Source organism: Pithys albifrons, chromosome Z (assembly GCF_047495875.1).
Source record: "Pithys albifrons albifrons isolate INPA30051 chromosome Z, PitAlb_v1, whole genome shotgun sequence".
Taxonomy (NCBI): Eukaryota; Metazoa; Chordata; class Aves; order Passeriformes; family Thamnophilidae; genus Pithys; species Pithys albifrons.
The window spans coordinates 60,437,284-60,462,456 of NC_092497.1; positions in this window are offsets into that span (position 1 = coordinate 60,437,284).

The following is a 25,173-nucleotide window of genomic DNA, read 5'->3' on the forward strand; positions in this document are numbered from 1 at the left end:
AAGCAACAAAGAGACAAAGAAATTGATGTTCATTCTCTGGAGGATGTGAATAATTTTCCTGTCACTTCCAGTGCTTTTCAAAACTTCTCTTTCAAAAAAATTACAATTAATATCTGGAACTGATAATTTTTTACAAAATAATACCAGAAAGATCAAATGTACTGAGGTGACAGCAGAAGAGAGGGCCAGTTTGCTTACAGAGCTGGGCAGTCTGGAGAGAAAAAGAGGCATATCAATGCATAACAAATGTTTACTATTTTCTAGGCTGCTACAAAACCCGTATTTGAAAGCAGATTGCAAAAGTGATCTTGGCTTGGAAAACTTATGTGAGAGGTCATGATAGATAACTTGTTTGCCTGATTTTTTCTGCCATAGTCCATCTCTGAGCTACACTTGAGAAAAAACATTTGCGTTGTATGTTTCATGCTATTTCTACAGATGTATTTTCAATGGATTGCATGAATAAAATCTAAAAAGAAAAATGTTTTTCTGCAGTAAGAAAAAAACTTTATGAAGTATACATCTGATAGTCCTGTTCTGAAAGAAAAATATCAGATTATTTATCCCACTGCTGAGGAGAATAGCATTTGGTTTACATTAGAAAAATTTAGAAAACATTTCTCATACATCTGATAATTATTAGTGTTGCTGTCATGAGAAATCCTTGGCTAGAGTTACAAGATAGATCAGCAGTTATCTCTTAAAGGGAGCAAGTGATCTGATTCTCTAAGTTTCATTTTGCTCTAAATCAAACTAGAGAAAGTTTTAATTAGAGTGGGAGTCGGATAAACCAAAAGAGATTTTACATGTAAATCTTCACATTTGCAAGTCATTCCTGATCCACCTATCTTTATACCTTAGGGATTTTTCCCCTTTATTGCAACTTACCAATGGTTCTTCAAGTGCTTCCACTGCTTTTGTCTTAGCAGGCTCTGACTCCACCACCTCTGTAATGTCCCCAGGAATGTGGGACAGTGGTTTGAGCTACTTCCAGGGCTTTGCCTCACCAGGCTGTGCAGGTCCTGCTCTCTTTGATTCTCCTCACCGGACTCAGATTCCTACCTGCCCCAGTGGCCCATCAAAACCTGTCTCTTCAAACCTGTCTCTACAGAATCAGACCAGACTCCTTATTTTTGTGTTTGGCTGTTTTACAGAGTCATTTCATAAGTTTTGTGGTTTTAGTTATCAGTGAAAGGGGAGCCATTTTCCATCAAATTTTGCTTCTGAAGAGTGACTCTTTGATGAGACAGAAGTTCCTTGACTTCAGGGTCTGTCATGTGCCTGAATTGTCGTACAGAAAGGTAGAATATCATGTTTCAAAAATCATAGGCCTCAAGAACTAGATGCCAGGATGCTCCCCCTTGTGTGTCAAGACATTCTTTTTTCTCAGGTGTTTGCTAAATGTCCTGTTCCTCTTCCTTTCTTCCAGGCTTTTGCTTGCATAGGTGAGAAATACTAACTTTCTAGATGTCAGTTGTATTTCCCTTCCTCTGCTTATAGAATGTTGGCAGGCCAGAGCAGCTTTCACACTCTCAGAGCCTCTCAAAGCAAGGTCTTCTTCTCCTTTTGGGCTAAGAGGAATGACTCAGCATATGGCCCATCCGGGTTTACTGATTATCTGCTGACTGCAGGGGAATAGTGAGGAAAGTGGGTTTAAAATGCAGCTGATGGGAAGTGTGACTTCTCCTCTTTTCTACATAATATGCTTGGTTTCTGCATCCTGCAGGGAAATTGATTTAGTGTTTTCTGTGGTAGTAACTGTAGGACCAAACCCTGCGTGGAAACAGAAGAGGATTGCTTTCCTGGAGGATGTGAATAAGGGTTAGGTACTTTTCTGTTGGCTAAGACCAAGATGTTCCTGATCTAACACAGAGATCGGATTTTAATGGATTTATAGCAAAATTTGAAGTGCCTGTGAAGCTTGCATGCCTCCAAGGTAGTTGGCAGCTAAATGTTGGTTTTCTGAGCAACAGTGCATAACTTATGTGTCTAAAGTCCATTTTGAATCTGGAGATAAGCTGTTTGAGCTAAATGTTTGCATTAAACCAATTGGCAGCAAAGGTGTCCCTTCAAACACATACCCCAGTGTTGATATTCACCTTCTAAGACTTCTCACAATTTGAATTTTATTTCTTCCTCAGACAGCTTGAAGGTTTTTGAAAATAACTGTACCTTAAAAGTGTTTGGTTAAGTTGCAAAAGTTAACCAATCAAAAACTGGTATAGACAACTTGAAAAAGAGTAGAGAGTCAGACACATGCAGTGTTGTGAAAACAAACTGGACTTTGCAGGATAAAACACAGTAAGGTCAGGAGACCATCAGAGACCTATCTAAAGCTGCCTCTGTCTCTGCCTCCTGGGTACGAAATGCAGTGATGATAAGTGAGAGTTGGTTACACATTTTGGAACAGCTTATTATGCTTTGTTGATTTAACCTTGGTTTGGTTTTCATTAAATATAGAGTTAAACTAGATTAGTTTAATTTGATAAAAACCATTGAGGATCCAGTGCTTCCCAAAAGGCCATATATCATCCAAACCATCCAGGAGTCTGATATGCCTAACTTGTCTCACCCAGAACCACACATTATTACAAGGGGGGTTTTCAGAGCATGGGAAAACTCTCCAAGTTCTTTTGTTGGTTCTGCTGCCTCTTAATGCAATTATCAATTAAGAAAAAAAAGGAAAAAAGGAAGAAGGAAAGAAAAAAAGAGCAGGTACCATGCAAGAAACCAGTGCCCTGGGGACAGATAATGTGGAGAGAATTAGAAGTCAAAATACCTGGGAGGGAAGGGAGAGGTGAAGTATTATTTCACACAGAGCATGTAGTATCACAGCTTTCAGAAAAATCAAAAGAAATTGTTTGCCTGTGTTTTCTCCTCAGCAAATCAGCCTGCAAATGAGATTTCAGAGTCTCTTCAATGTACTTGGTTAATCACTCTCTTCATTGCACTGCAGGAATTAAGGGTATGACTATGTGGATTACTACTCATAATCTTTTATTTACCTTTAAACTAGGGCAGAAAGACACTTTTCTGTGCTGCCCATATACACGTAGGTCCAATTCGACATGGCTGCAACATTTAATAAAAGCTCTAGTGACAAGATTCAAGTGTTATATGAGAAATTCCCTTCAAAAGTCCTGAAATGATGTGTAACTGTTTATAAATTAAAAACAACATCAAAATCTTCCAAAAGAAATAATTCTCTGATTGAAACTTATATAAAGTTTGAATGTCTGGGGGCTTGGTTTTGATTGGGCTTTTTTTTTTTTTGATGGTGACTTTTTTGTTTGTTTGGAGGTTTGTTTGTTCAGTTGTTTGTTATGAAAGACTTTGGATTGTTTAGTTGATTTTTTTGTTTCGTCCATATTTGTTGGCTCAATTGTAAATAACAACAAATGTTTTCCCACCAAAATTACATTTTTCTTCATATAATTTATGTCAAAATTGTATACTGCAATTGGTTGCACTCTTCTGGTACTGGCTTTCATCATTAGTATAAAAAAAATTGAAGAAGTGTAAGGCACAGGTGACAGTGAAAAAGTGAATGTATTTGATTTTAGGATGTCATCTTTTGAAGTTATTCTCATACAGAAAAGTCATCCAGGAGCTTCTAATAATGCATAACACTATTTTTTTATTTTATTTTTTATGCAAAGCTGACTTATTAAAATTAAGAAATACATGCTATGACAGTGTTTCTATTTCTATGTTACATAACTGGGAAGAAAACCATAGCTTTGTCCAAAAGAGGTAGAATGAACTCTGTTCTGCTTGCATGAATACACCTACCAGAAATATTTAATACCTAGCCTTTAGTTAACAGGCGTTGAAATTTATAATAATTTATAATGGGATGGGTTGGACCTGGTGACCTGTTTTCTTAATTTTAATCTGTGTAGACTTTAGATTCATTGGGAATTTAAGGAGGTTTAGCTTTGTTTTACTGCAAGTTTAAAGAAAACTATGTCAAAACATCTTGGTTTTCCTCCAAATTTAAGATACTGAACAAAGTTAGTTAGTCAGTGCTAAGACTAACCATCATATCACTGAGTTTTCTACAAAAAGTATTATATCATGGAGTACAAAATGTGTCATGTAAAGGTACCATTTATGAAAGCTACAATATATAATCTTTGACATTTTTATAGAGTTAGATTTAAAAGCAACTTGTCAAAACAACCTAGTCCTTTCTCCTTACTAGGAACCAAACATTGACAACTATTCTATAATCATCAGTAATAACAACTTGTATCCAAGGGAAAAGGAGAGGGGTGAAAAAAAGGAATCAGGCAAAATGAATCAAAAGTCTATGTCCTGCTTGAAAAGTAAAAGTATCTCTTTAAAATAAGGTCAGAAAATTATCTGAGCATTTCATAATAACACATCAAGGAAAGATTATTTTTTCATGTTCAGGTTATTTTTTTTCACATTCAGGTTAAAACAATCAATATCACAATAGACTATGGCTAACTTCAATAAGAATGCTCAGAAATGCATAAGATACTAATAGAAATCTTTTTTACAATGGAGGTGATCAAACACTGGAACAGGTTATCCAGAGAGATTAGGGCATCTCTATTCCCAGACATATTAGAAACACAGGTGAACCGAGCCCTGGGCAACAAGCTGTAGCTGCACCCACTTGGAGCAGAGAAGTTGGACTACATGACCTCCAGGACTCCCTGACAGCCTCAGATACTACATGATTCTGAAATTATTAGGAAAAAATTGTATTGCCTAGTGATTGTAACACCAAGAATGATACTGATCTGGAGAGGAAGATGAGAAATTTTGTTAAGTCCTGACTAGTTTCATCTTCTTTACATACCTTAATAGAAATGAAAAACAACCACAACACTTTTTTGGTGCAGTTGTCCTCCTTTCTTATTTCCATACTCACACTTATTTACCCATTCCTCAGACTGTTCTATCAGTGTGCAATGTTTTTCTGTACTTAATCACTGATACAGAGCATTTTGTTCCTACTTACCATCTGTTTTTGAAATCTTTAATCTGACAGAATGTTTAATCTATGTGCAGACATCACCATCCAGGACCTATGGTACCAACTCTAATGACAATAGGTGCTGATAAAAGGTGACAAGATGATTAAAGCTCTGGAAAGGATTTTGTTGAAGGAGTGATGGAAGAAACTTTGGCTTTTCTGTCCTGAAAATTATAATTTAACAGAAATTTGTAGAATCACACTTTGAAGTGAGAAAGTGAATAAAGATAAACTTACTGACTGGTCTTGTTTACGGAAGGAACTAGGAGTTATTAGAGGAAGTAGCTAAGAGTCAGGTTCAAAGCAAATTAAACAGAGGCTGTTCATCATACAGTGGAGGCTGGTCCCCATGATTTCATACTTAGTCAAAGGGTACTGTGATTAATAATAATTCCTCATGATTTAAGGCGGATTGAATCACTACATTAACAAAAAATCCATTGGGGATTGCTCAGTCATTGGAAAACTTTCTGATTCAGAAAACGTCACTGAGTGTTGCACATGCTTGGCAAGTATTTATGCTTTCATTTACTACAGGAGAGACTGTGTATCAAGAAAATAAATCTTTGCTTTGACCTGATCTAGCTAGTCTTATATGCTCACGTATTATACACTACAACAATCATATTAGATCATTTTGTGTCTATCTATCACCTATTAAATTTCAAGTGAAATTCTTTGTTGCAGAACTTAATAATTGTTAATAGCTGAAGTTAAAACAATCCTATTAGACTGTCCAAGTATCAGTAGTTTAAATCCCAAATGTATTTTTATTAAAAATGGAAAAAATAATCCTTCAATTTGCAGTAGTCTGAGAACAGAGAAATAAATATTTCCAGTGCCTCTATGATAACAGCTTAGTTTTTCAATATCCATAGTTAGGCTTACGTGTCACTATGAATACACTGTGAAGCTGTATTGAAAAGGGTATGTTTGCTCATTGTCCTTAGAACAGAGCACTTATCCATTAAATTTTTTATGTGACGATAAGCTTCAGAAGTTAACACCTGTCCTAATGTGTGAAATTTTCCTGTGCATAAATTGACTCATTTGCAAGTAAAGCTTTAAGCAATGTATTAAACTGTTCAGTTTCAGCACTTAAGGGACTTAGCACCTCTAATAAACACTATATACAATATATTCAAATTCCAGTCTCTCTGTTTCTCCCATTCATTTCTGACTTCTGTTCACAGGAAACACTCAGTGACTCTTTATCACATTATAGAATTAGACAAAGCCAAGTGAAGACACTCTTCAACTATGATAGGTGTCTTTATTGTCATTTCCTCTCCATAAAAGGGGAAAACCTCTCTTCCAAGCTTGGGTATCATGCTGTTACAGACACAAGGTCTCCCATTTTCTATAATAACTACAGATGAAGGACCAACATAAATAATACCAGACTCATTACTTTTGCACGTTAATTAGCCATGAAGTCAAATGATGTCCAGGAGTAGTAGCAGGTTTTGGCAAGCTTCTGCTTTTCTCCTGTTTTCACCTGGGCCTTTAGACAATAGGTCTATAGATCAAACTTTTGATGACTGGAGTTTTACTGGAGTAGAAACTTTCCATGTGTACAACAACCTTCATACCAAAAGACTAGACTGAGTTTCAGTTAGTGTTATGCAAATGTGTCTTGCTTTCTAGAAAATGCATGGGTTTGCAAAACACACTGTAGAAATCCTACAGGTTGCATTTCAGAGAGACAGGTCTCTTAATGACTGAGTAGATACTGAATCATCACACTAGTTAATGTAAAACCAGACAGCCCGAGTCTTGTTCATTCAAAATATCATTTAAAATTTCATTAACATGGTTCATAGGCCATTTGCTAAACAATGACTGCAGTGCAAATATATGACATTATGAACAACAGGGAAAATTGCCAGAGCACTAGAATTTGTCTTTGTCTTCAGATGCACCAGTTCAAGCCTCAGCTCCTCAAGATGGTCAGTTGCTTTTGTCATATTTCTTCATTGCTTAGCCCAGCTGGGCACTGATGTTCATAGGATGTCTGGAATAATAATCATAACCTAATATAAATTGTGTACAATACTAAATAGACATTTTATGTTTATATGAGCAAAGAGCGCAGGAAGGGAATAAGATGACTCAGATTTGGTTTTAGTGCATTTTGCATTTTACCAGGAAATTAATGGTGACATTACAAACTCTCATAGTCTTGTAAATTGTTCTTATTGATGTTCTGTATCCAAACCTATCCTTAATAATTTTAGCTTCATACATGCCTTATCCCATACTGGCAGTAGCAAAGAAAAATGCAGTAACAAATCAAGTATTTTCAGCACTTGGAAAATAGTTCATAAGTTTCACAAAATTAATTTGTGAAATAGTAAAGCAGAAGCAAATAAATGTCCTATCTGACTTTGGCATAATCAAAATAGAGCTTTTCCAAAGGTTTGTTAAAAAGTGTCTGCTTCAGGACAGTTATATTCCATATTACTTTCAATTTCTATTATGGGAGTGCTCTAGAGCCATGGTCAAGCAGAGGGCTCTTCTGGTCTGGATTCTCCACAAACATAGAGTGAAAACCTTGTCTTTGCCTGGAGTGTAGGCTGAGAGGGGGCTTTTGAGACAAGAAGGACTGCATACAGCAGGCATTATCTTCCTAGAGAGCCATCTGCATTATTTTTATCCTGAATGACAAACTGTGGAGTCTGTCTGGGTAAATCTGGTAGTTATTGAAGTAAATAACTGAGTGATGATAGAAACACTTCACTTTGCCTTATAAAATTATTTTGTGCTGAATGTCATAATTTTTAATTTTGTGCTGTTACTGCTTGATGTGGTCATCTGCATTGCTCAGATAAAATTCACTCTAAATTATACTTTAGCTAACCGCATATTTTTTTCTTCCTTAATGCCAAGGAACATTTGCTCTGAGAATTTGTTATTACATTCATTTGTAAGCTACTATCTTGATCGCTGATCTCTTGTCCCAATTTGATCCTCTTGTCCCACTCCCCTGATGAGTGGAACACAGCTTTGAATTACACATTGCTCAGGAGACTTTTCAAGCAGAAAATTAAGAGTCAGGGCTTTAAATAGGTTCTAATAAGGGTTCTTTCCTTAGTCTGCATCTGTTATGTCCGTGATCCTCAATCAGAATGGTAGCAACAGATACTTTTCACTGGGGAAAAAAACACACAAAAAACCCTCCAAACCCCAGCGCACCCCCCCCCCCCCAACAACAACAACAACAAAACCCAAAACAAAACAAAACAAAACAAAGAGCAACCAGGAATTTTTTTCTTTCTTTCTTTGAAGGAAGAAGAGGGAAAATAAGTAAGGCCTGCTGCATATTATGCTTGAGAAAGGCTTTTCATCTTGTCACAGGCAGAGAGATACATTGCTTTAATCATTCAGAACTTAACAACTCGCAGTTAAAGGCATCAGGTAGATAGATATCTATGATAGCTGAAGATGTCGCCTAACAAAGGCTCCTTTTTCGGAGTAAGTGTAGATTAGAATTGATGCATGGACATTAAGCAAAGCATACACATGAGCTTCCAAGCAGCTGTGTTCCATCCACGTGGTCAAATCTGCCCATGGAATTAAAAGAAAACTGTCCTATCAGTGGTGCTTAAGTGAAATGTGTTCTCATGTGTGTCCTGTAGACATACACTGAGCAAGGTGTCTGTATTGTACTACTAGTTCTTCCAGAAATAACTCATAAAGTACTTTATTGTTTGTTAATTTTCATTCTGGTGCAAGTTGCTTCTTGGTGTAGGTAAAGGTATAATGATTAGTTTTAAAAGTGCAATTTCAAGCATTTTATTACTTGCTCCTGCATCTTGCTTATCTACTATAAACTGGTTTTAAGTGGTGAAGAAGTGCTTTTGGTGTGCATTAACATTATCATCAATTAACAGCATCACTCTGTGCCCTTCCCAGGACTGTAGTAAAATGTCTCTCTGTTCCAAAGTGCCAGAAGGAAAAGTAGTGCCCTTCACAGAAATTATTCCCAGGTGTTCTGTCTTCCCATGCTTCAGTAAAACTGAACAGAAAAGGCAGGAGATATTGCTACAACTCTTTCCTGTCCTGTTTTTTTCTGCATGCCAGGGGCTGGGCGCTCCATGGTGCTGGGCACAGCAGGATGGACACAGCACCAGCAACCAGTAGAAAAGAGTCAAATTTCAAAACTCTGAGAAAGAGCTGATGAGGGCACACCTCATCTCAAGTGGATGCTCACTACCTGCAACTCAGGTCTGAGCTCAGCAGGAGACATCTCTTAAAAACACAGCAAGTGCATCACTTGACCTCACTCCCCCTCTTCCTTTTGATGCTGTTTAGAACAGCAGTTTGGGTTCTGGAACAGTAGCTGGGGGTCATAAATGAGTTTACTTCCCCCTCTTCCAGTGAAATGTAGAAGTCTTCCTTTCAAAGAAAAACATTCATTCAACCATTTGAGAACTTGATAGATATTGTGTCTCCTGGTGAAGTCATATGACTGTGCAAAGAAGAAAATTTTCATCTGTCTCCTCAAAGATGATGATGAAGGACCATGGCTCTAGTCTAAATCAGTTTCATTTAGGAGACAATGAATGAGTTGTACTTGTTACCCAGAACTAACTTATTTAGCAGTAGTAGACATCTTAAATGAAAACAGAAGAGACAAAATTTCCCATTATCACCCTTGCACCTTTGAAAAGTTACCATCCCACCTATAACCTGCAAGGAGCTGAGAGTCCTCATGTGTGTTGTGTGATATATGCACCTTAATAAGTCCACACATCTCAGGGAATTTGGCTAAGACAGCATCTTGTTTCTGGATTGAGATGAGGGTCAGGTAGGAGTTCAGCCTGCAGCTGCCAAATTCACCAGGGAGATGTGCACAGAGGCACCACTCACTCCCGGCACTTATGGAGGGTCTTCACTAAAGGTGAGGGTCTAACAGAGCTGAAGTACCTCAAGGGTAAGGTGTCAGGTGTTTTCCATTTCAAAATCTTGACTTTAGGCATTTAAATTCTTCCTGTGTCCAATTTTACCTATCAGCTGTGCTAGACCACAATTTACATTCCAATGTCAGCCCAGTCTCACCCTCCAAAGAAGAGAAATTGAGTTCTATCTTTAGCCATGCCTAGGAAGAGTAAAACCTTCCAGAAACATCTCTACACAAGCATTTCTTAAAATATTTGTGCTAGAATTCTCAACATGTGACCACTGTTTAAACCTTCCAAGTTAATCCTAAGCATTGGGATTATGTCCTACACACAGTTTATTTGTTTCTTACTGTAAGACTTTTTTTTGGGAGGGTGGAGGTGGGGTAGGCTTAGTTTTTGTAACTGCTAATGGTCATTTAAAGAGAACATGAAAACCTGAGCCAAGGCAGCCTCTGAAAAACTTCTGAAATTGACATGAAGACCAGATAAAATCTGAATTCAAACAAGGAGTGATTTATATACTATATCTGGGCATACCATGATTACTTTTTAACTGAAATTAACTTATGAGTCAAAACTAATAGTTTTATTAAATATTCTGGTATTTACTGGGCAATTCAAACACAAAAAGAGAGAGAGATCTAAAGACAGTGGTTTTTGTCTTTTCATCATCTGATAAAACAAGTTTACATATAGAATTGTAGTTTCTATTTACAAATAAGAAACACTGTAGACAATACCTGCATTTTTAATTCCTATAATATTTGCTGTTTGTTATTGGGTTTTTTAAATTAAATAAGCAAATTTTGGAATTGTAAGATTCTACTTTCATTATTGGAGCAGTGCTCAAGATACAGAGAACAGCCTGCAAACACAGACTCTGAGAAAAATTAAGGTAAAAAGGACCTCTGGAGGCCATGTAGTCCAACTAGCTTGCAAGTTAGACCAGGCTGCTCAGGATTTAGCCAGTTAGGTTTCCAAGACTCACAGGGATGGAGGTTTTGCAGTGTCTGGGCCACATGTCCCAGTGTTCAGTCAGGCTCATGCTGAGTAACCTACATTATGATCGTGAGGGAAAGCAAAACAATTTGTGTCCTAGGGTAAATGGAGCAGTAAATGGAATTAATATGAAACTATACTATCCATTTATCATTAGTTAACTAAAAGAAACAAACAAAAAACCCCTCAACCCCCACAATCCCACCTCCTTCCCAAAAAAGCACACCCAAAACACGTCATAAAATAAATAATTCTATCTAAAGTAACACACACAGGAATGGCAAGAACTTGAGTTTCAAAAGTACTTGACAGAAAGAAAATTCTAAAGTAGGAAGGAAGCCTGAAACATACACTCTCTGTGAACTCGTGCACTGAAAGATTTCCATCGATGACTCAGCTCCTTTAGGGTGGTAAATAGAGAAACTAAAAAACTGTAAAGAAGAAAATAAGAGCAGGGCAGGAGACATATCCATTTTCACATTCCAAAGCAGCAGCAGGACATGCCTTCCACTGAAAAGAACAAGTACAAAAGCTCTCGTACTTAATAAATAAATAGCAAGAAAAAATTGTGAGACTAGGTCTAAAGAGATAGCTATGCCCAAGGCTTGACTTTTTCCAAAAGCAAAAATTCTGATAGGTAATAACCTGGACCTTACACCATTTGCTAGAAGAAACAATGGGACTAGACCTTAAACTGAACAACACCAGTGAAATGACAAGTGATTTGGTATACTACATGACCACTTACTGATGCCACAAAAGTTCTAGCCCACAAGAAGAAAGCTTACCACACAGCTAATGATGATCAAGCAGCTTAGATACCAGCGGGATTTAAACTATCTGACAGTATCTCTTCCAAATCTCCCACATATATAGAGTAAAAAACTCGAACGTCATTATACAAAGATATGGTTAAAAGCCATAGATACAGCTTTCCCAAAATTGTACCAACATAGGTCTCTAGGAGTTGCTCTCTGTTCTGAGATACTAAAGACATGGTGGTAAGAACAAAAGCCAGTATGTTATAATAAGGTTGCAGCATTTCAAGTGAAATCTCATAGACCCAGAGGATTGCTTTGGCTGGAAGTTACTTCTTGATATTTTATAGCTCAATCCAGCTGTGCAAGCAGGGTCACCTAGAGTAGGCTGCCAGTGGCCATATCCAGCAGGGTTTTGAATATCTCTGTGAATGCAGACTCCACAATATTTCTGGGCAAACCTCACAGTAAAATAAATGAGTTCTGTGTGTTCAGATTAATTTTTGACTTGTCCTGTCAGTGACCACTACTGAAAAGGGTTGACACCCTGTACACATGTAAAATGTGTGAATGATAGTTAAGCTGGGAGAATTCAAAGTCTACCAGTCCAAGAAAGAAAAGTACATACATCATTCAGAAGGGACAGAAATGTCAGTAAAAACTGCATCAAAGGTTTTTACTTTGCAAGAATGTGCATCAAATTGGAGCAACCAGATTTTTAAGAAAAGGATTCCTATGAAAGTCAGCATCACTGAAAACAGACAATGTTCCTGAAAAATACACACCATACACTAGCCAAACATGAGTCAGAACGTCCAAATCTACCATGCAGACATGACACATATAGGAAATTACAAGGACCCTTTTTTCCTGGGAATTGTGCAAATATTACTTTCTTTTGACTCCTATTCTCATTTCCAGACAATGTGTCTGTAGAAAAACCAGACACACAAAGATACCTTACTAACTGTTGTGTATTATGAAAGAAAGAATATTAACTTGCCCACAGTGACATGTAATTTTCCTTAGAAGATGCTATTCTTCCTCCTCTGCAGAAGTTCATCTCGTATTCTCTTGTCTTCTCCTTTTGAACAGTATCTGGCTTGTATGTACAAGTTCATCTCTCATCTGCGCACCAACAACTCACAGATCTACTTTCTGCTGTCAGTGCTTTTTGGTCCTAAGTAAGTTCTTGTCCTGTTTCTGTGATGGTTTCATGTGGATAACCAACCATTGCCTTAAATAACATGATGAAAAAAAGGCTCAGACTTTCTACTGAAGGTCTCCTCAATGTCTTCCTTCTCACCGCTGGAGATGTCAGCAAAGTATTACAGAATCATATATTCATAAATGACTTGGGTTGGAAGGCACTTAAAAGATCATCTACTTACAATCAATCATCCTCTCCATATCATGGGTGGGGACACCTTCCACTAGACCAAGTTGCTCAGTGTCCCATGAAACTTGGCCTGGAACACCTCTAGGGGTGGGGCATCCACAACTTCTCTGGGCAAAATCTGCCCCTTGAGACTATGGCTATGTGTAGTTCTCTGCACATGGCCTCTCTATAGGGTGTCACATCCATACTACATTTAAAACTTACAAACTCATATTTATCAACACCAAGAAGCATCCTGATCCATGTGTTATGGTGCCATGTGGAGCTGAATGAACCAGTTATGATTTCTGGGGCAAGCCCTGCATGAGCTGCTCCTTATTCATGGAAACTAGTGCACAGGAGATGTGCACGCTGCCATGGTTAGGCTGTGTTCAGTGCCCTACACATCACTGCACAGTCTAACTATGACTATAACCTGCAAAATCTTATGTTTCATCCCCTGTGCTCACATGTTTTTAGATATGTATTACTATCCCTAATAGTCATTAACAATTTTTAGTGGAGCTGTTATCACATGAATAATGCCCTGGAGTCTTAGCATTTACCTAATGACCATGAACTTTATACTAATTAAGCTATTTTCCACTACAGATATACTTACGCAAATGCTTGCATGCTTATGCTTTCTCTTCTAATTTAATTAGACAAAGTTTTCTTCACCTGTCCCAGACTATCCCAGCTTCTCCCAAAATGCATAATGAATTTTTTTACAGACTTACGTAAATGCTTCTCAAAAACACTTACAGGGATACTGCTAGACAGGATTTGTTAAAGCGGCTCATTTAAGAAGAAAAATCATCATATATTCTTTGTATGTCAATATTCTAAGAAAGCACAATCAAGAAAGAAGATTTGTCCTGTGTGTAAAAAATAGTTTTGTCATGTAACAATGAAAGCTGAAGTATTCTGGGCCACAATGTCACAAATCAAACCTTTTTGCTTATGGTACAAAAGCCAGAAAATGGCACTGAGGTATAAGTTTGATGTTACAGAACTATATTGTTCATAAAATCATGGAGAGATTACCTTTATAGCATTGAGGAACAAATGCCAAAACCATGTTCTCCTCACTGCCTTCCTTAAGAGGAATAATTATAATAATATCTAATATTATATGAGTGACAGTATCTAATAAGATTCTACCAGTAATTTTCCTAAAACATCAAAAGGAGAGACACTCAAGACAAATTGTGTTGCACAAAGAGTTTATTGCATTTTGAAATTACTCAACAGCTGTAGGTCTTTGTCAAGAATTTACTGTTTAAAAATCTAACTTTGTTTTTCAACATTAAATTTGGCATCCAGAAATCTGCAATGCATCTTTTTGAAAAGCATCAGCAGAAACTTCTAACATAGGGGTCAAAAATTATACTGGAGTTGTCATAACACTAGATTTTGGGCTCTGCTCTGGGGAGGAGTGAGGACACTGCTGCCCTCACATCTATCCTGCAACACACCCTTGAGCTTTACCTGGTTTCCTACTTGACCAATGTGCCACTGAGATGCAGCAGTCCCCTGCAACGTGGACATGGCAGCAACCTTTATACCTCCATTTCTGGGATTTTCCTGGTGGGAGTTTAGTGTATGTTGATGACATTTCCACTGGTGACATTTGATGGTGTTTTCACTTCAGAGAGACGCAGATGTGTTTGTTTCTTGTGTTTGTTGAATTCTTATCTGCTGATGTGACTTTGTGATCTATCTGCCTCTCTCACTGAGTCATGATAAAATAAAGCAATATGCATCACACAGCTATGTTATCCTAAATTAGACTTGAAGGCGTAACACTGACTCATCAGTTGGACAAATACCAAAAACTTTTCTCAGTCTTTTGAAGTATTTTTATAGTCATGCATATTTTGAGTAATTTGACCTTCCTGCTGTATTTCTTTGACATGGAATTCTACCTGCCTCAGAGTTTTTCTCTTTTGTTCAAAGCAAATAATTAATTTTTTGTGGTTGTACCCTATATTACTAATCACCAAAACCCGTGAGACCTAAAAGGAAAGACTGAACTCTTGAACCCTCTGGGTTCATACAGTTCATTCACAATGTGTATGCATCACTTTGGATAATTTAATATTAAGTAGTGCAGCTGCAAGACCAAAGTGACAGCTGTGAATCAGAAGCTCCTGCTGGAAAGCAGAGTTCAGAAGAAATTAGACAGAATTACAGCTAATCTGCTGCTGAGGGACTTCCATTTTATCCCCAGTCTCGAAATTCAGATTTCAATTTACCATTCTGTGCTGGTTTTTACTGGGATAGAGATTTGGTTTTTCACATATTAGCATGTATGGGATGGTCATTTGGATTTGTGCTGAAAACATAGGGATATTTTCATTATTGCTGAGCAGGGCTTGCAGGCAGAATTAAGGCCTTTTCTGTCTCTCACACCACCCCCACCCCCAACCTCACCAGTGAGCAGACTGGGGGTGCAGAAGTAGCTGGTAGGGGACACAGATGGGACAGCTGACCCCAACTGACCTAAGAGATTTTCTATATCATATGGCATCACGTTCTGTACATAAAGATGGGGGGAAAAGAAGGAACCAGAGTGGGGAAGATGTTCAGAGGAATGGTTTCTGTCTTCCTAAGTCACTGTCACATGTGGTGGAGCTCTGCTTTCTAGGGGATGGCTGAACACCTGCCTGCCCATGGGAATGAATTTCATGTTTTGCTTTGCTTGTGTGTGCAGCTTTTGCTTTTACCAGCTGATTTTAACTCAGCCACAAGTGTTCTCTCTTTTATCTTCCAATTCTCTCTCCCATCCCACCAGGAAGGTGTGAGCCAGTGGCTGTGTGGCGCTTGGTTGATAGCTGGCATTAAGCCATGACAGCTCCAGGCCATCAAATGACAACTATCTGCCCAGCAAGGAGGTGAACTTGTTATGCCATGACTGCCTTCCTAGGCAGATGGGACTTCACTCTGCTTTGCCCCATATCTGTCATTCCTTTCTCAGTCTGTGCTTTCTTGATAGTGAGCCCAGGTTTTATGCTCTCCCACATCCCAGGCCTGTTTGTGAAGTCCTTGTCCCTCTAACCCTACCTATGGCAGTGTCTGGACTCTAAGGGTCCTTCCCCCCTCTGCACTTTGGCAGGCTTCCTGATGGGGAAAAAGAGATGAGGAGTGGAATGGCATTTCAGCCTTCTCTCACATCACAACATAAAGCTGTCAGGTCTCTCTGGTCTCTCTTGCAGTTGCAAAATAATGTCCATTTCTTCTTGTCCCCACCCTTTCACACCAAAAGGAAGAGAGACAGGAGAACAGACAGTCTGAGAGACTTTTGCTGAAAAAGGAAGGTCTTGCTCTTTCAAGTAAACTCAGACACTCGGTAGCTCTCAGAAATCAGTCTACTCTATATATCAGATTCTCTCTATTTTCAACACCTGATTTTTTTTCTCTTAGTCAGTGCTGCAGGATAACTGACTAATGCCATCTTTATGTCCTAATAGTAACTTTATTAGATGCTCCTGCTGTCAAAAGACATCACTCTCTAAGTGTGTCCCTTCACCATGAGCACATACATGAAATCTCTGCAGGACAGCCACTGATAATAATATAGTTAAGCAAGACAAGGGCCTTATAATGCTTCAAGAGATCTGTGTGTATAAGATGTGTGTGTGCATGTGTAAAAACACACATGCAAGGATACATACAGATGCAACCTCTGAACACTATGCTGAGAAAACAGCAGTGATTCATCTTACCAAAACTGCGCAGTGTCTGCCCACTGAGCTGAAAAATCATGTATGAATTTTTGGAAGGACCTAAACACTGTAACAACCTCATGAAACCCATGTGAAGCTACTGCCCAGCCATTTGCTGCAGAAGGAGGATCAAACTCTGATATTTTTTTTTGACTCACTGTGAAAAATTACAACAAAACCCTGTAACTTTTGAACTAAGGGGTACCACACAGTTAACTCTTTTCTCCCTGAGAGAGAAGTCTTTCATCTATCTCGGTGGTAGATACCACATTCTTGGAAGTATTCAAATTGAGGTTGGAGAGGGCTCTGAGCAGCCTGATCTACTTGATATCCCTGTGCATTGCAAGTGAGTTAAGCTGGATGATCATTAAAGGTCCTTTTCAACCCAAATTAGTCTATGATTCTATGAAAAAAATGTAGGCTTTGCACCTGTACATCTTCATGCAGAGCTCATTAAGATAGACAATTTAGACCCATATACTTTAGTAAAGCAAAATGATCTTTTCTTCTGCTATGAGGACCTTAAAACAACGTTAAGGGGTCCCTTACTCTTTTTTCTTGTCAGAACAGCTTGTGTTGTAACAAGCATCTCTTCTATTTTAGAAAATGACAATGAGAGGTGTCATTTGTCAGCAAGAGATGCTTCAGAAACTTGCCACAAAGTTATTGCATTCAGGTTTTAGATTTGAGAGAGTGTAAGCATTTTTTTTCTTTTATGAAGACATATATTGACTGGTCTGCATTTTAAATAGGAGGTATCACACTGAGGAGGGAAGACTTTCACATACATTTACACTGCTACACTGTTCTTGGCACCTCAAATCTTCTATGCTGTTGCCAAAGAAAGTTAATGCATTTATTATTTCCTTCCTTGTAAAATATGGCAGTATTTTTCTATTATACATGGGAGTGCATCATAAATTGTTCACTTGGCAGAATGTATGAAAAATATCATGAACACACAAAAGTTATGAATATGAAAAAAGCAATTATCTGAGTCCAGAAATTGAGTCTAATAGTATTTTGCTCTTCTTGGCTTTGATCAATGCGTTTGTTACACAGTGTTATGAGAAAAGCACATTCTCTTTAATCTCTTCAGAGAGCAGGCTCTAGAATGCTCCCAGAGCTCATACTGAGAGAGTTCAGAGCAGGAGAGAGGATGTGTGGGGAAGCCTTGTCTACGATCTTCAGAATATTGATATGATTTTCAGTTGTTAAAAATAGAGAACTGAAGATGTAAAAACATTACAAAACATTATTCGGTTCCTTGATGTAAAATATTGAGATTTTTGCCTCTTAATGTTTACATGCTTTACATAGAACATTGTAATACTTATGTTTCAGAGCATGACATTTGGCATAGCAGGAATTGAGTTCAAATTTGAAACATTTTTAAAAACTGGTCTGAGAATTGTCTTGCTGAGAAAGAAATTATTCATCACCATTACATTCTCCATGGGTCCATGATGCTGCACCCAGGCATTGATTGGTGTTTCCTGTAGCTGCACTTGTTGATAATTTTGGTGAGATGTTGAAAAATCAAGGCACTTATGTTAGCCTCTGTATTTCAATTAGTAATTCAATTAGTCAATCAGTAATTCAGAAACAGTGTTGTGAAGTCAACAATTAAAATATAAAAGTTTAATTTTATATTTGCAGTTCTGACTAAATTTTTTAAGATAATGCAAATCAAATATTGTTCAGGCCTGCACAGAGTACAATACGTTGCTTCCTCATGCTCAATTACAGAAAATGCATTGACTTTCCCTTTTCCAGACTGCATGGTTTACACTACAATAACTTCCATCTTGCTACTCTCTGAAATAAAAAATTTGCATTATCTGTTCTTATGGTTTTGCATTTGAGTTTTCAAAGAAACCACATACCATGTAACCATGACATTGATGGTTGACTTGGAAAATGGATAATGTCACTTTCACCTTTCTTGAAATGTGGACCCCTGTTTGTCTGTACCTGAAGTAGCTACATTTATTATGGCCTACTAATCCAGACAATTTTAAAGTCAACTGTCTAGGTACTACAAGCAAATGATCAGGAATATCCATCTTCATTTAGGACATTCAGGAGAAAAAAACACAAAGCAAGAAAAGTAACACTTGTTGACCTTTCATTGAACAGGCTTCAAACTCCAACTGCAGGTATATGCCCCTCCTACGGCTTCTAAAATTATGTTAAACATTGCCTCAACTTGTCTCCATTAGAAAAGTGGCTCCAACTATAACCATTACTCCAAATCAGCTATAGATGACACTAGGGCCTCAGTAGAGAATAATCTAAATTTCTGTAAGCAAAAAGGAGGTTTTTGCTGGCCAGCCAACACACTCACATAATGTTATACCAGTAAATATTAACATGATACTTATTCCTTCTTTCACAAATGATGGATTACTGTCATCATTACATAGTTTGTGTTAGGTTTTTACTGCAGTCCTATGAATGTCTCTCCATTATTCAGATGCAGTCCAGAAAGCCAAGTATATCCTGGGCTGCATCAAAAGTAGCATGACTGACAGATCAAGGGAGATGATTCCGGTCCTCTGCTCCGCTGCACCTGCAGTGCTGCCTCCACCTCTGGGGTTCTCAGCACAGGAAGGACATGGACCTGTTGGAGTGAGTCCAGAGGAGACCACCAAGATGACCAGAGGGATGGAACCCCTCTCCTACAAGGAAGGCTAAGAAAATTGGGATTGCTCAGCCTGGAGAAGAGAAGGTTTTGGGGTGATCTAATTGCAGCCTGAAGGGAGACCACAAGAAAGATGTGGACCTGAAGGGAGATCACAAGAAAGATGGAGAAGGATTATTTACGTGAGCATGTAGTGACAGGACAAGTGGAAATTGATTCAAATTAAAAGAGAGTAGGTTCACATCAAATACTAGGAAGAAAGACTTTACTGTGAGGGTGGTGAGGCACTGGGACAGGTTGCCCAGAGAAGGTGTGGTCACTCCATCCCAGGAATTGTTTAAGTCAGGCAGGAGGGAGCTCTGAGAAACCTAGTCTAGTGGTCTAGGTGTTCCTGTCCATGGCAGGAGGATTGGAACGGGATGATCCTTGAGGTCCCTTCCAAACCAATCCATTCTGTGATTTTAAAAGAAGCCAGTGATTAAGCAGACAAAATATTTGAGAATTAAGTGAGAAAATGAAGGATCAGTTCACTTAAATGAAAATAAGACATCCAAGGCTGGAAGAGGACACTCATTTCCTGCAGCTGAAGTATGGTTATGCTATGACTACATGGTCCAAAAATCCCATAGCAGTGTCAGTCTGGCCTTGCGACTATCCTAGCAAAAAGAGACATGATAGTGCTATTTCTGGAAGTCTGCAGAAGTCTACATGGAGTCACACACCATTGCATAGGGTTTGCTTTCTACTTTTCCCCTCCAAAAATGTGGAGACCTCCACATCAAATACCAACGTAAGCAACGGTATAATCTTAGCCACAAAGTTATCAACACTCATATCCATTGTAGTGTGGTTCTTTTCTTGAAAGTGGAATTTTCAAAAGGGACAGTTTCCTTCCCATCCAATTTTAATGACTTCAACTGCCAAATATTGCAATACTTGGAAGTTTTAGCCACCAGCACGCTTGCAGCAAGCGTGGGTAGTGCCCTTCTCAAATCTTCGTTCACGAAGCCTAGCCATGAATAAAAGAATGAATGAATGAATGAATGAATGAATGAATGAATGAATGAATGAATGAATCAATCAATCAATCAATCAATCAATCAATCAATCAATCAATCAATCAAAAGTTAGAGCTTCAAGTAGTTCTTCAATAGTTTTGGACTTTTGCATCTCAAGAATAACTAGTGCTTTAAGAATGCTTTCTCATGGTTTAACAAGCATAAAATTTTTTTTGCCTGCCTTTCTCTATACACGTTTTTTCATCTTTTTAATCTATTTTTTTTTCTTTTTCAGTAGCAGCTGTCTGCTCTTTCTAAACATTTTGAAGCTACTCTGACTGTCCCAGTCAGGTGGGTAGTACTACAGTCCTAATATTAATCCATTCCTTTTCAGTTATGGGATTTCAATCCATTGGAATCCATTATTACCAATCTAAAATACTTCTTTCTTGTGTGTTTCTTAACATGGTGGAGAATAGCTGCTCCAAGGGTATGCACAGTTTTCCAGTTCTCAGCAGTCTGGGACCTACATTAATGGTTTCATGATGACTCCACTCCTAACTCAGTTTCTGAGATCCCAGCTTTTTCCAAATCCTCTTCTAAAACTACACACTGATTCACCAAAATGAGATTGTAGATAAGGCAGAAAGTGTGAGCAAGCTATAATAGGCCAAATAAAGAATCTGTTTCTCATGAAGTTTCATATTAAGAAAATACTCCAGCAATGGGATACTTCAGTTGTTCCTGTGCCACTCTATGAACAATGGAAACATCACATTGGGTTATGACACAGGGACTGAAATTTTAGACACTGTAAATTGTTACCTCTTGAATCAACTTGTCAGAGAGCTCCCAAGGAGAAAAACAAGGTTGGATTAGCTACAGGAAATCCAAGTAACCTGGCTCAATCTATAAGCCTTAGACTCCCACAGAACTTACCACAAGATGCTCAAGTGCAGTATTGTTACAGAAGGGGAAGAAAATCCCTTCTGAATTAATATTTATTTAAAGAGGTTGGGTGTGGGTGCTCTGATCAACATAAAAATAATAAAACTTGCTAGAAGGAAATTTGAAATAATAGGTCAAAATATAAACCACTTGCAAATATCATGTATATGTTATTTGCTAAATCAAGTAAACATGTATGACAGATCAAGAAGGGCTGTAAAGACAACACATACACCCATACAAAAAGCAACTGTGTTCAAAAGCTGAAAGACACTTAGCAGCTTTAAAATAGGGAATTTTTTAACACAGGGGTCAAGCCCAAAGGAAAAGCAGAGATACAAGTGAATATTTTAAGAATTAGGCATGAAACCACTATAAGACAGACAAAGAGCAGAACAACTACCAAAGAGATTAAGCTGTGGACTTGACAGAGAAAAGAAAGGAAAGAAAGGAAAGAAAGGAAGAAAGACAGAAAGGAAAGAAAGGAAGGAAAGGAAGGAAAGGAAAGGAAGCAAGGAAGGGAAGGAAGGAAGGAAGAAAAGAAAGAAAGAAAGAAAGAAAGAAAGAAAGAAAGAAAGAAAGAAAGAAAGAAAGAAAGAAAGAAAGAAAGAAAGAAAGAAAGAAAGAAAGAAAGAAAGAAAGAAAGAAAGAAAGAAAGAAAGAAAGAAAGAAAGAAAGAAAGAAAGAAAGAAAGAAAGAAAAGAAAGAAAGAAAGAAAGAAAGAAAGAAAGAAAGAAAGAAAGAAAGAAAGAAAGAAAGAAAGAAAGAAAGAAAGAAAGAAAGAAAGAAAGAAAGAAAGAAAGAAAGAAAGAAAGAAAGAAAGAAAGAAAGAAAGAAAGAAAGAAAGAAAGAAAGAAAGAAAGAAATAGGAGTGCTTTAGTAAAAAGAATACAACCAAAATACCCATGACATTAAAGTATTGAATTGCTACATTTTGGGCAGATGAAAAGTCCAAAGAGTTGGCTGAAAATAAAATTTCTCAAAAACCTGTTTTGAATGGGACATTGAACAGCAAAAATCTTTCAGATCCAACTGGTATTCATCCAAGAGTTTGAAAAGATCAAGATGTGAAATAGCTGAGATAGCAGCAGCAATGTAGAACTGCTGGGCAAACAAGACCTGGCACAGAAGAACTAGCAGGTGGGCAGTGTGGCCTCATCTTCTCAACAGGGTTCCAGGAGAAGACCAGAAATCTACCAGTAAGTTTAATAGCAGTGCCTGGCAAATGTGTAACTACAGCAACGAGAAAGGAAATCTGCAGACAGCAGAGATGGCCATAATACTCAAGAAGAAACAGCATGGTTTTTATAAGAGATCGTGCATCACCAGCGTTATTAGTTGCTCTGGGGTAATTGTATATGTAAGGTAAGTCAACTAGTACATCACAGATAGAATTACAAAAAGCTTTTGGCACAACTACCTGTGAAAGTCTCTTAAGGAACTAAGTTGTCACAGGAGTGTAAGGCTAATTAACAGCCAGCTAAATATTGAAAAATAAATACCAGGAGTAAACCATGAAACTTCATAATGAAAGGACATTTTCAGTAAGGGATTAATGTTGTCCTTCTTACATATGACCTAGAAGAAAGAGTTGAACAGTGAAATTACAACTTTTGCAAATGGTAAAATAACAATTGACATTTTCCAGAGCAACTTCTGGCAGCTAGTTTTATTCTTTACAAAAGTTGCAAAGTACAGAGTGTTAGAGTGCTAAAATGGCATTCAATGATGATAAATGAAATACATATACGTGAAGAAACTGCCCTACCAGTGTTTTCAAGGTTAGGTATAATTGTTCAGGTCATAAAAGTTAAAGACGTTAGTTCACTGTGCAGAAGCAATCAAAAAGGCAAAAAAATACTGGAACCCATTCAGAAGGCAAGATTTAAAGAAAATGTCTTTTAATAGGTCATGTGGTTTTAAGCTAAAGCTGTTACTTGTTATTGTGGCTGCAATATTATTCCTACAGTTTGATGCATTGAAAAAGTGCTAGAAGGAAAATATGATTCTGTAGTTGTGTAGATTCACATTCCGCATTATGAATACCAAGTCCTGTTTTGGTTCCCTCATCTGAATAACAAAGACAGATGAGAAAAGCAAAGAGGATTGAGTCTTTGTAAAAAAAGATTTTACAGCTCTTCCACCTGCAAGATACAACTGTGGATGATGACTTATAAAATTTCCAAGGGATGGGAAAAGGGGTGACTAGGCAATGTTTCTTACGAAAAAAGGCATATGACACTCTCAGACATCAGATTTAAAACAGGAACAGGAAGTGTTTTTCTGGTCAAACCATAGTCCAACTGTGGCATAAAGCACCTTGGGAGCCATGAAAACAAATGTAGGAATGAAATCAGACAGGGCTTAGAGCAATTCATGCTGGGTAGATCCACGAAGGGCTATAGAACATCATTGAAAGCTGCCTCTGGCTGAGGAAGTCCTTGAACAACTGATGTCTGAAACTGGGTTAGTAAGACAAGGCAACATCCATTTTTTACATGACTGTAGTATGCTTTTCTAACCTATTAATTACTTGGGACAAAATAATAGAATAATTGCAGCATTATGGACCTCAATCTTCACCTTGTCTTTTCCTGGGTCTGCTTCAGTCCCATGTTGGGGAAAAGGAGGGATCAGGTTTGGTCTTGGCCCTATTGCTACCATTCAGAAAGTAGAGAGTCTTTTGACAAAACCACAGTTTAGCTTGTTATAGATATAATGGGATTTTGTTTCTGGGGGTCTCATTGCTGTCCTTCCATCTCCACAGCTTCTCTGGAGCTCTTCCAATTATAGGAATTTTCACTCTCCAGCTTCTCCAGCTTGGCAGGTTCATGTCTTTGCTAGGTCAGGACCAGGCTATCCACTCTCTTCAAATGTCCTGAAATCACCAGGAAGCACAAAGCCTGACTGACACTGTGCTCATAAGGGTGTACAACCCAAGAAACACTTTCCTGAAATGAGGGTGTTCCCTGCTACACCAAATAAACTCTCAAAGGGAGGAGAGGACACACAAAGGGGTTGATACAAGTAAGAAGCAAAGCAGCCCTTGGGAGCTTAGAATTCAGATGTAGCCATATAAATTCAGTCCATTCCCTAAGCATTTTATATACCATGATTTAAAGGTGTATAATCATAAATGAGGAGCGTCAACATCATAGAACATAATTTTCACATATAACTTATCTTGAACATTCACTTCACACTCTTTTTACTCTTTGGGTCGTGTTATACTAAGCATTATCTTCCTGCCCAGACTATTTGAGGACATTTATAGATTTGTCTTTCCTGTCAATTCTTCATGAACTTTCATTTTAATGTTGAAATTATTTTAATTTTGAAGACTAAAATGTCAAATCGAATACCCATTTTGAAGATCATAGAAACATAGAACCATTTAGGTTGGAAAAGACCTCTAAGATCATTGAGTCCAATCATTAAACTAACAGTGCCAAGTCCACCATTTAGACATATCCCTAGCACCACATCTGCAAGTTTTTGGAACACTTCCAAGGACAGTGATTCCAGAACTTCCCTGGGAAGTCTGTTCCCAAACTAAACCTCTCCTGGTACAACTTGAAGCCATTTCCTCTTGTCCCATCTCTTGTTACCAGGGAGAAGAGATTGACACCTGCCTTACTACAACCTCCTTATAGGTAATTGTAGAGAGCAATAAGGTCATCCCTGAGACTACTTTTCTCCTGTCTGAACACCCCCAGCTCCCTCTGCTGCTCTTCATCAGAGTTGTGGTCCAGACCCTTCGTCAGCTCCACTGCCCTCCTCTGGACACACTCCAGAGGAAAAAACCCCC